This window comes from Cherax quadricarinatus, chromosome 93, assembly GCF_038502225.1.
Source record: "Cherax quadricarinatus isolate ZL_2023a chromosome 93, ASM3850222v1, whole genome shotgun sequence".
NCBI classification, from domain to species: domain Eukaryota; kingdom Metazoa; phylum Arthropoda; class Malacostraca; order Decapoda; family Parastacidae; genus Cherax; species Cherax quadricarinatus.
In genome coordinates this window covers 5230248-5242951 of record NC_091384.1, presented here as the reverse complement: position 1 = coordinate 5242951, position 12704 = coordinate 5230248, and the positions used below count along the sequence as shown (strand labels likewise).

Sequence of the window (12704 nt, the reverse complement as noted above, 5' to 3'; positions counted from 1 at the left end):
TTGCCGGTTCAAATGATCTGCCAGGCAGTCGTAGCTATGTGGGCTTGCAGGGTGCAAGCACTAACAGCCTCCCCAGAAAAGTCTGGCGTCAGCACAGTGGTGAGAGTAGAAGAACTCAGGAAACTGGTCGTAGGTATGTCTCAGTCAAATGCCTCGTACAATCAGCAGTGCCCACCTTTATTCAATAGTGTCCACCATTCGACCGTGCCTCCTCCATTTAACTGCACCTCCTCCATTTAACAGAGCTTCCTCCAATCAACAGTGCCTCCTTTATGCAACCATGCCTCCTGCATTCAACCGTACCTCCTCCATTTAACTGTACCTCCTCTATTCAGCACAGCCTCCTTCATTCAACAGAGTTTCTTCCATTCAAGACTGTCTTTTTATCCAGGCCATCTTGCCTGCATCTTATAATTTTGCTCGTCAATGTGTTGATGGTGTCATTGTGAGCGTCGTAGGCGAGGCACTCTACAATTTGACTGTGTCTCTGATGTTTCTCCACAGGGATTTCTTTCCCGTCTTTTGTAATTTTGCTTCTGACTGTTTTTTATGATATTATTGAGTTTTTGCTCGTGAATACCGCTGGAGTTATTCTCTTTTTTTTTGCATTACATTGGTCGTCTTTACCAGGGTAAGGCGAGCCAGAAAATGAAACACGCTACCCATCATTCAGTCAATAGTTGCCTTTTTGTAGATGAATGGTTCAGAGAACCGACATGTTGATAAATTAGACACATGTGCAACTCTTGGGTATCTTTATTGAGGAAACGTTTCGCCACACAGTGGCTTCATCAGTCCATACGAAGGAGAAACTTGAAGAACAGGAGGAGAATGAGGTAATCAGTCCCTCAACCTTGAGTCGATGTGTTCAGTCCATCAATCTTGATGGACTGATGAAGCCACTGTGTGGCGAAACGTTTCCTCAATAAAGATACCCAAGAGTTGCATATGTGTCTAATTTATCAATAGTTGCCTTGTCAGAAGTACTCAAGCACCACGGGTTAAATAACCCTTCAGAGTGCAAGAACTATACCTGCCACCTCCAGGACTCAAGAAGCACCATAATTTACACCTGGAAAAATTCCGGAGGGATTGGTTCTAAATCTGCTTACTGAAGTCACTCAGTATGAAACGATGTCCCGGTAGACGAGTACACTGAGAGATAACTCAGTGTAAAGGGACCAAGACTTTTCAACACGCTCCTGTAATACATAAGGGGAATTACCAACACACATCTAGGTGTCTTCAAGAAGAAGCTTAATAAGTTCCTAAAGCTCCTGATGAGCCGGGCTGTGGTGCATGCGATGATTTGAGTGCTACTGCCACCAGTAGCTTGGTCATCAGGCCGGGAAGCCTGGTCTGAGACCGGGCCGCGGGGGCGGTGACCCCCAGAATCGAAGACGGGTACCTGGTTGCTTGCATGATGATAATGATAGTTGTTGTTGTTGTTGTTTTGTTTTTGCTGGCTGTTGTTGTTGACAAATTGTTATTATTATTATTGTTCATGGAAGAGCACTAACCCCGTCGGGGTCACACAGCGCCTGGTCGAAAGGGGAGGTTAACAAGCATGATCCATTTCCTTGGATCAAGAGTGCTTTGCCAGGCTGCTGGGGGACTAGGAGGATCACTACTGATCCTAACACTGAGGATCACCACTGATCCTAACTGAGGATCACCACTGATCCTAACACAGAGGATCACCACTGATCCTAACACAGAGGATCACCACTGATCCTAACTGAGGATCACCACTGATCCTAACACAGAGGATCACCACTGATCCTAACACAGAGGATCACCACTGATCCTAACACTGAGGATCACCACTGATCCTAACACTGAGGATCACCACTGATCCTAAAACTGAGGATCACCACTGATCCTAACACTGAGGATCACCACTGATCCTAACACTGAGGATCACCACTGATCCTAACACTGAGGATCACCACTGATCCTAACACTGAGGATCACCACTGATCCTAACACTGAGGATCACCACTGATCCTAACACTGAGGATCACTACTGATCCTAACACAGAGGATCACTACTGATCCTAACACAGAGGATCACCACTGATCCTAACACAGAGGATCACCACTGATCCTAACACAGAGGATCACCACTGATCCTAACACAGAAGATCACCACTGATCCTAACACAGAGGATCACCACTGATCCTAACACAGAGGATCACCACTGATCCTAACACAGAGGATCACCACTGATCCTAACACAGAGGATCACCACTGATCCTAACACAGAGGATCACCACTGATCCTAACACAGAGGATCACCACTGATCCTAACACAGAGGATCACCACTGATCCTAACACAGAGGATCACCACTGATCCTAACACAGAGGATCACCACTGATCCTAACACAGAGGATCACCACTGATCCTAACACAGAGGATCACCACTGATCCTAACACAGAGGATCACCACTGATCCTATCACAGATGATCATGGCCTAAATTTTACAGTAAAAAACCCTTCTCCTATCCTCACCCAAGCCATCCTATCCTCCCCCACTTCCTATCCTCACCCAAGCCATCCTATCCTCCCCCCACTTCCTGTCCTCACCCAAGCCATCCTATCCTCCCCACTTCCTATCCTCACCCAAGCCATCCTATCCTCCCCCACTTCCTGTCCTCACCCAAGCCATCCTATCCTCCCCCACTTCCTATCCTCACCCAAGCCATCCTATCCTCCCCCCACATCCTGTCCTCACCCAAGCCATCCTATCCTCCCCCCACTTCCTTTCCTCACCCAAGCCATCCTATCCTCCCCCCACTTCCTGTCCTCACCCAAGCCATCCTATCCTCCCCCCACTTCCTGTCCTCACCCAAGCCATCCTATCCTCCCCCCACTTCCTATCCTCACCCAAGCCATCCTATCCTCCCCCACTTCCTGTCCTCACCCAAGCCATCCTATCCTCCCCCACTTCCTATCCTCACCCAAGCCATCCTATCCTCCCCCCACTTCCTGTCCTCACCCAAGCCATCCTATCCTCCCCCCACTTCCTGTCCTCACCCAAGCCATCCTATCCTCCCCCCACTTCCTGTCCTCACCCAAGCCATCCTATCCTCCCCCCACTTCCTGTCCTCACCCAAGCCATCCTATCCTCCCCCCACTTCCTCTCCTCACCCAAGCCATCCTATCCTCCCCCCACTTCCTGTCCTCACCCAAGCCATCCTATCCTCCCCCCACTTCCTGTCCTCACCCAAGCCATCCTATCCTCCCCCCACTTCCTGTCCTCACCCAAGCCATCCTATCCTCCCCCCACTTCCTGTCCTCACCCAAGCCATCCTATCCTCCCCCCACTTCCTGTCCTCACCCAATCCATCCTATCCTCCCCCCACTTCCTGTCCTCACCCAAGCCATCCTATCCTCCCCACTCGTCTCCTCCCCTCCACTTCCCCCCGACCATTCCACCCCCTCAGACAAATTGCCACGACTGCCGCATGGGAGCCATTGTCATACATGCAAGCTGCCCCCTCCTTTCCCTTTAACCCCTTTCCTTCTTCCCTTTAACCCTTTTCCCCTAACTATACTGGCTAACAGCCTCTCTGGCTGGGCTGGCTGGCTGGCTTCCTGGGCTGGTCGGATGGTTTCCCAGGCTGGTTGGCTGGCTTCCTGGGCTGGTTGGCTGTTTGACTGGCTTCCTGAGCTGGTCGGCTTCCTAGACTGGCTGGCTGGCTGGTTGGCTGGCTGGCTGGCAGACAGGCAGGCAGGCAGGCTGGCTGGCTGGCTGGTTGGCTGACTGACTGGCTGGCAGGCAGGCAGGTTGGCTGGCTGGCTGGCTGCCTGGCTGGCAGGCAAGCTGGCTGGCAGGCAGGCAGGCTGGCAGGCAGGCTGGCTAGCAGGCTGGATAAAGCTTCCTGGGAGTTGCCAGACAGTGCTAGATTCACATTTCAGAATACCGTCATAAACATTAAACCTAAAATATTATTTACTGGCTGAGGAGGCGAGGTTTTCATTTGTTTATATAATATTTAGTGGTGACATTTAAGTTCACAGAAATATTATGAATATCGTATTAGCCGTGGTAATAACTGTGTTGATGGTCTTCCTACCTGTTGTCAGTTCGTAGAGTCACCGTCCCCGCGACCCAGTACCTGGGCAGGCTTCTTGGTTGATGGCCTGATCTACTAGGCTATTGGCGCTTGCAGCAGGCAGTCCAACGTATGCACCATAGCCTGGCTGATCAGCAACTTTTCAGTTGAATTGGACCTGACTAGCTTGTGCTGCTGGGTCTGGTGCCGTGCTCTGTCCTTGAGTGGAGGTGACCAGACTGGGTGGGTCATTGGGCTAATCCAGGGGGGAGGTCATTGGGCTAATCCGTGGGGGGAGGGACATGGACCTGCTCCGCATGGGTCAGTAGGCCTGTTGCAGTGTTCCTTCTTTCTTATGTTCTTGACAGCTGGGGGTAGGTTAGGTTAGGTTAGGTTAGGTTAGGTAAGGTTAGGTTAGGTTAGGTTAGGTTAGGTTAGGTAAGGTTAGGTTAGGTTAGGTTAGGTTAGGTAAGGTTTGCCAGGAAACAGGACGAGTGTTTCTTGACGCGGGTCTTAGTCGTATGATGACCCGCAGCTGGAGCTTTTGGTCACCTGACCGAGGCCTTCCACTGGCTTACCCCTCAACCTTTCTAAAAATTATGGTTATGATTATAACCACAAATGAGCATAATCTAATTGGGGAATGGGTGTTGATAATTTCCCTTACTTATGGAGAGTGTTAAAAGGCTTGGATCTCTTACACTTACTGAGTTAGTGTACTCATGGCATCCTTGCTTTTCATTGGCAGTATTCTGCACAGTCTACTAAACCTCTTGTTAAGTAAGTTTATTCAGGTATACACAAATACAATTACGTAGATTATCATACATAGCAGCACATGTGTAGACAATCTGGGATAACCCAAGAAAAGTCAGACAAAGTGACTTATTTCTATTGGGGTCCTTATTTCCATTGAGGTTCTTATTTCCATTGGGGTCCTTTTTTCCATTGAGGTTCTTATTTCCATTGAGGTTCTTATTTCCATTGAGGTTCTTATTTCCATTGGGCTCCTTATTTCCATTGGGGTCCTTATTTCCATTGGGGTCCTTATTTCTATTGGGGTTCTTATTTCCATTGGGGTCCTTATTTCCATTGGGCTCCTTATTTCCATTGGGGTCCTTATTTCCATTGGGGTCCTTATTTCCATTGGGGTCCTTATTTCCATTGGGGTCCTTATTTCCATTGGGGTCCTTATTTCCATTGGGCTCCTTATTTCCATTGGGGTCCTTATTTCCATTGGGGTCCTTATTTCCATTGGGGTCCTTATTTCCATTGGGCTCCTTATTTCCATTGGGGTCCTTATTTCCATTGGAGCCCTTATTTCCATTGGGGTCCTTATTTCCATTGGGGCCCTTGTTGTAGTAGAAATTTATGATCAATCCCTCCAGAATTTCCAGGTATAATATACGATGCTTATTCCCTACATTCCAGGTGCTTGACTGAATTTATATGAGCAGTGGAGGTTCTCTGTACATTTTCCACTTCTAAAATTCACCTCCCTTAAAGAAGGTGTGTTAGTGTACAATAGTATTCCAGCCTAAAGATAATTGATTTAAAGAGTATCATTATTATCTGTGTGTGACTTGATAAAGCCCATTGCGTGGGCGAAACGTTGTCAATAAAGGATCACATTATACTGCATATGTGTCTATATTTCCAGTATCATTATTAACTTGAAGGTTGAGACACGTGTGCAACATCTGGATATCTTTATTGTAGACGTTTCGCCATCCAGTGGCTTTATCAATACAGATCCTAGAATCTGTATTGATAAAGCCACTGGATGGCGAAACGTCTACAATAAAGATATCCAGATGTTGAAGATTGAGACACTTATGCAGCATATGGGAATCTTTATTCAGGAAACGTTTCGCCACACAGTGGCTTCATCAGTCCAATACAAAGAGGAAGGCGCAAGGAGAGGAGGAGTATGAGGTAATCAGTCCCTCAGCCTGGAGTCGATGTGTTCAGTCCATCAATCTTGTAGAATGTACAGCATAGGGCCGTAGACGTGACGAAGCCACTGTGTGGCGAAACGTTTCCTGAATAAAGATTCCCATATGCTGCATAAGTGTCTCAATCTTCAACTTGTCGGTTTTTCAAACCATTCATCACACACATATCCAGATGTTGCACATGTGTCTCGACTTTCATATTGTCGGTATTTTATACCTTTCTTGCACATTATTAACTTGGCATCTCTTGTTGTGAAGGTTTAGTTATCCAGTGTATCGGTTTCCTTGTGATTGTGATAGTGACACTCTTGCGATCCTTTGATATCAACACTCTTAAGTCCCTCGCAGTTATCTTCCACTGCGGTTTGAGTTTGTTTTATCCTCTATTTTAGAGTGTACTCTGCTTTTCAGTTTTTTCTATGCTGTAGTAATTGAAATTTGTCCTCATTGAACATTACATTGTTGTCAGTGGTCCACTGGAAGACTTTGTTTATATCAGCTTGGTGGTTTGTTGTGTCATCAATGTTGTCAGTGGTCCACTGGAAGACTTTGTTTATATCAGCTTGGTGGTTTGTTGTGTCATCAATGTTGTCAGTGGTCCACTGGAAGACTTTGTTTATATCAGCTTGGTGGTTTGTTGTGTCATCAATGTTGTCAGTGGTCCACTGGAAGACTTTGTTTATATCAGCTTGGTGGTTTGTTGTGTCATTAATGTTGTCAGTGGTCCACTGGAAGACTTTGTTTATATCAGCTTGGTGGTTTGTTGTGTCATCAATGTTGTCAGTGGTCCACTGGAAGACTTTGTTTATATCAGCTTGGTGGTTTGTTGTGTCCTGAATGTTGTCAGTGGTCCACTGGAAGACTGTTTATATCAGCTTGGTGGTTTGTTGTGTCATTAATGTTGTCAGTGGTCCACTGGAAGACTTTGTTTATATCAGCTTGGTGGTTTGTTGTGTCCTGAATGTTGTCAGTGGTCCACTGGAAGACTGTTTATATCAGCTTGGTGGTTTGTTGTGTCATCAATGTTGTCAGTGGTCCACTGGAAGACTGTTTTATATCAGCTTGGTAGTTTGTGTCATCAATGTTGTCAGTGGTCCACTGGAAGACTTTGTTTATATCAGCTTGGTGGTTTGTTGTGTCATCAATGTTGTCAGTGGTCCACTGGAAGACTTTGTTTATATCAGCTTGGTGGTTTGTTGTGTCATCAATGTTGTCAGTGGTCCACTGGAAGACTGTTTATATCAGCTTGGTGGTTTGTTGTGTCATCAATGTTGTCAGTGGTCCACTGGAAGACTGTTTATATCAGCTTGGTGGTTTGTTGTGTCATCAATGTTGTCAGTGGTCCACTGGAAGACTTTGTTTATATCAGCTTGGTGGTTTGTTGTGTCATCAATGTTGTCAGTGGTCCACTGGAAGACTTTGTTTATATCAGCTTGGTGGTTTGTTGTGTCATCAATGTTGTCAGTGGTCCACTGGAAGACTGTTTATATCAGCTTGGCGATTTGTTGTGTCATCAATGTTGTCAGTGGTCCACTGGAAGACTGTTTATATCAGCTTGGTGGTTTGTGTCATCAATGTTGTCAGTGGTCCACTGGAAGACTGTTTATATCAGCTTGGTGGTTCGTTGTGTCATCAATGTTGTCAGTGGTCCACTGGAAGACTTTGTTTATATCAGCTTGGTGGTTTGTTGTGTCATCAATGTTGTCAGTGGTCCACTGGAAGACTGTTTATATCAGCTTGGTGGTTTGTTGTGTCATCAATGTTGTCAGTGGTCCACTGGAAGACTTTGTTTATATCAGCTTGGTGGTTTGTTGTGTCATCAATGTTGTCAGTGGTCCACTGGAAGACTTTGTTTATATCAGCTTGGTGGTTTGTTGTGTCATCAATGTTGTCAGTGGTCCACTGGAAGACTGTTTATATCAGCTTGGTGGTTTGTTGTGTCATCAATGTTGTCAGTGGTCCACTGGAAGACTGTTTATATCAGCTTGGTGGTTTGTTGTGTCATCAATGTTGTCAGTGGTCCACTGGAAGACTTTGTTTATATCAGCTTGGTGGTTTGTTGTGTCATCAATGTTGTCAGTGGTCCATTGGAAGACTTTGTTTATATCAGCTTGGTGGTTTGTTGTGTCATCAATGTTGTCAGTGGTCCAATGGAAGACTGTTTATATCAGCTTAGTGGTTTGTTGTGTCATCAATGTTGTCAGTGGTCCACTGGAAGACTGTTTATATCAGCTTGGTGGTTTGTTGTGTCATCAATGTTGTCAGTGGTCCACTGGAAGACTTTGTTTATATCAGCTTGGTGGTTTGTTGTGTCATCAATGTTGTCAGTGGTCCACTGGAAGACTTTGTTTATATCAGCTTGGTGGTTTGTTGTGTCATCAATGTTGTCAGTGGTCCACTGGAAGACTTTGTTTATATCAGCTTGGTGGTTTGTTGTGTCATCAACAGATCTCACTCTCATACAAATTCTGGAATCGTCTGCAAAGGATGATTTACGCCTCTGTACACGTTACAAAACATATCTACCTCTTCCGTCCGTCCGTCCACCCTTCCATCTGTTTCTCCGTCCGTTCATTTTTCTGTTCGTCCGTGTGTGCACCCGTGCATGGAGAGCAGTTAGGTCCGTGCACGTATTACTGCCACATTAAGTTGTCAAAAGTATAATGAGGTTTGTTGCGGCGAGATGTACTGCCTGAGGTAATGTGACCAGCTGCTGCTGCCACGGTGGTGACCAGCTGCTGCTGCCACGGTGGTGACCAGCTGCTGCTGCCATGGTGGTGACCAGCTGCTGCTGCCACGGTGGTGACCAGCTGCTGCTGCCACGGTGGTGACCAGCTGCTGCTGCCACGGTGGTGACCAGCTGCTGCTACCACTGTGGTGATTTGCTCCTACTATCACGGTGGTGACCAGCTGCTGCTACTATCACGGTGGTGACCAGCTGCTGCTACTATCACAGTGGTGACCAGCTGCTGCTACTGTCACAGTGGTGACCAGCTGCTGCTACTATCACAGTGGTGACCAGCTGCTGCTGCTGTCACGGTGGTGACCAGCTGCTGCTACTATCACAGTGGTGACCAGCTGCTGCTACTATCACAGTGGTGACCAGCTGCTGCTACTATCACAGTGGTGACCAGCTGCTGCTACTATCACAGTGGTGACCAGCTGCTGCTACTATCACGGTGGTGACCAGCTGCTGCTACTATCACAGTGGTGACCAGCTGTTGCTACTATCACAGTGGTGACCAGCTTCTGCTACTATCACAGTGGTGACCAGCTGCTGCTGTCACGGGGGTGACCAGCTGCTGCTACTATCACAGTGGTGACCAGCTGCTGCTACTATCACAGTGGTGACCAGCTGCTGCTACTATCACTAGCTGCTGCTACTATCACAGTGGTGACCAGCTGCTGCTACTATCACAGTGGTGACCAGCTGCTGCTACTATCACGGTGGTGACCAGCTGCTGCTACTGTCACGGTGACCAGCTGCTGCTACTATCACAGTGGTGACCAGTTGCTGCTACTATCACGGTGGTGACCAGCTGCTGCTACTATCACGGTGGTGACCAGCTGCTGCTACTATCACGGTGGTGACCAGCTGCTGCTACTATCACAGTGGTGACCAGCTGCTGCTAGTGTCACAGTGGTGACCAGCTGCTGCTACTATCACAGTGGTGACCAGCTGCTGCTACTGTCACGGTGGTGACCAGCTGCTGCTACTATCACGGTGGTGACCAGCTGCTGCTACTATCACAGTGGTGACCAGCTGCTGCTACTGCCACGGTGGTGACCAGCTGCTGCTACTGTCACGGTGGTGACCAGCTGCTGCTACTATCACGGTGGTGACCAGCTGCTGCTACTATCACAGTGGTGACCAGCTGCTGCTACTATCACAGTGGTGACCAGCTGCTGCTACTATCACAGTGGTGACCAGCTGCTGCTACTATCACAGTGGTGACCAGCTGCTGCTACTATCACGGTGGTGACCAGCTGCTGCTACTATCACGGTGGTGACCAGCTGCTGCTACTATCACGGTGGTGACCAGCTGCTGCTACTATCACAGTGGTGACCAGCTGCTGCTACTATCACAGTGGTGACCAGCTGCTGCTACTATCACAGTGGTGACCAGCTGCTGCTACTATCACAGTGGTGACCAGCTGCTGCTACTATCACGGTGGTGACCAGCTGCTGCTACTATCACAGTGGTGACCAGCTGCTGCTACTATCACAGTGGTGACCAGCTGCTGCTACTATCACGGTGGTGACCAGCTGCTGCTACTATCACAGTGGTGACCAGCTGCTGCTACTATCACAGTGGTGACCAGCTGCTGCTACTATCACAGTGGTGACCAGCTGCTGCTACTATCACAGTGGTGACCAGCTGCTGCTACTATCACAGTGGTGACCAGCTGCTGCTACTATCACAGTGGTGACCAGCTGCTGCTACTATCACAGTGGTGACCAGCTGCTGCTACTGTCACAGTGGTGACCAGCTGCTGCTACTGTCACAGTGGTGACCAGCTGCTGCTACTATCACAGTGGTGACCAGCTGCTGCTACTATCACAGTGGTGACCAGCTGCTGCTACTATCACAGTGGTGACCAGCTGCTGCTACTATCACAGTGGTGACCAGCTGCTGCTACTATCACAGTGGTGACCAGCTGCTGTCACGATAATAATAATAATAAATAATATTATTTTCGTCTCCGTTGTCGTTATTGTGTATAAATCATGTTTACACTCATAATTAAAATTCTTCTTATATATTTTCTGGAGCTCGAGTAACAGTCAAATAAGAAATAAGAGAGAAGTACTATATTAAAAATGGTATGATTAATATTATTATTGTGGGATGTGAGGGAAATGTTACTGTGATTATTGTCTGTTGATTTGTTGGTGTTGGTGAGACCTGTGTTGTGTTGCAGTATTGTGTTGTGTTGTGTTGTGTTATGTGTGTTGTGTTGTGTTATGTGTGTTGTGTTGTGTGTGTTGTGTTGTGTTGCTGTGTTGTGTTATGTGTGTTGTGTTGTGTTGCAGTATTGTGTTGTGTGTGTGTTGTGTTGTGTGTTGTGTTGTGTTGTGTTATGTGTGTTGTGTTGTTGTGTGTTGTGTTGTGTGTGTTGTGTTGTGTTGCTGTGTTGTGTTATGTGTGTTGTGTTGTGTTGCAGTATTGTGTTGTGTTGTGTGTGTGTTGTGTTGTGTGTGTTGTGTTGTGTTATGTGTGTTGTGTTGTGTGTTGTGTTGTGTGTGTGTTGTGTTATGTGTGTTGTGTTGTGTGTTGTGTTGTGTGTGTTGTGTTATGTGTGTTGTGTTGTGTTATGTGTGTTGTGTTGTGTGTTGTTGTGTTGTGTTGTGTGTTGTGTTGTGTGTGTTGTGTGTGTTGTGTTGTGTTGTGTGTGTTGTTGTGTGTGTTGTGTTGTGTTGCTGTGTTGTGTTATGTGTGTTGTGTTATGTGTGTTGTGTTGTGTTGTTGTGTTGTGTTGTGTGTGTTGTGTTGTGTGTGTTGTGTTGTGTGTTGTGTTGTTGTGTGTGTTGTTGTGTTGTGTGTGTTGTGTTGTGTTGTGTGTTGTGTTGTGTGTGTGTGTTGTGTATGTTGTGTTGTGTGTGTGTTGTTGTGTGTGTTGTGTTGTGTTGTTGTGTTGTGTGTGTGTTGTGTTGTGTGTGTTGTGTTGTGTTGTGTTGTGTGTGTGTTGTGTTGTGTGTGTGTTGTTGTGTGTGTTGTGTTGTGTGTGTTGTGTTGTGTTGTTGTGATGTGTTGTGGTGTTGTGTGTGTTATGTTGTGGTGTTGTCTTGTGCTGTTGTGTTTGTTGTGTTGTGTGTGTTGTGTTGTGTGTGTGTTGTGTGTGTGTTGTTTGTGTGTTGTGTTGTGTGTGTGTTGTGTGTTGTGTGTGTTGTGTTGTGTGTGTTGTGTTGTGTGTGTGTTGTTTGTGTGTTGTGTTGTGTGTGTGTTGTGTGTTGTGTGTGTTGTGTTGTGTGTGTGTTGTGTTCTGTGTGTGTTGTTTGTGTGTTGTGTTGTTTGTGTGTTGTGTGTGTTGTGTTGTGTGTGTGTGTTGTGTTGTGTGTGTTGTGTTGTTGTGTGTGTTGTGTTGTGTGTTGTGTGTGTTGTGTTGTGTGTGTTGTGTTGTGTGAGTTGTGTTGTGTTGTTGTGTTGTGTTGTTGTGTATGTTGTGTTGTGGTGTTGTGTGTGTTATGTTGTGGTGTGTTGTGTTGTTGTGTGTGTTGTGTTGTGTGTGTTGTGTTGTGTGTGTGTTGTGTTGTGTGTGTGTTGTTTGTGTGTGTTGTGTTGTGTGTTGTGTGTGTTTTGTGTTTTGTGTTGTGTGTGTGTTGTGTGTTGTGTCGTGTTATTGAGGGAGAGAGAGAGAGAATCTTGCTGTTACTACCACCACCACTACTACCACTACTACTACTACTACTACTACTACTACTACTACTACTACTACTGCTGCAACTACTACTACTACTACTACTACTATTACTACTACTACTACTACTACTACTACTACTACTACTACTGCTGCAACTACTACTACTACTACTACTATTACTACTACTACTACTACTACTACTACTATTACTACTACTACTACTACTACTACTACTACTACTACTACTACTACTACTACTACTATTATCACCACCACTACGACAACAATCACCACTACTACTACTACTACTGGTACAATAATAAC

The 12704-nt window shown here is 46.5% G+C and overlaps 1 protein-coding gene across 1 annotated transcript in view; it reads left to right on the top strand.

The window, feature by feature from the left end:
- LOC138855409 (tyrosine-protein phosphatase Lar-like) overlaps positions 1–12704 on the top strand; it is a 1956413-nt gene that overhangs the window by 387782 nt on the left and 1555927 nt on the right. The window lies entirely within an intron of this gene.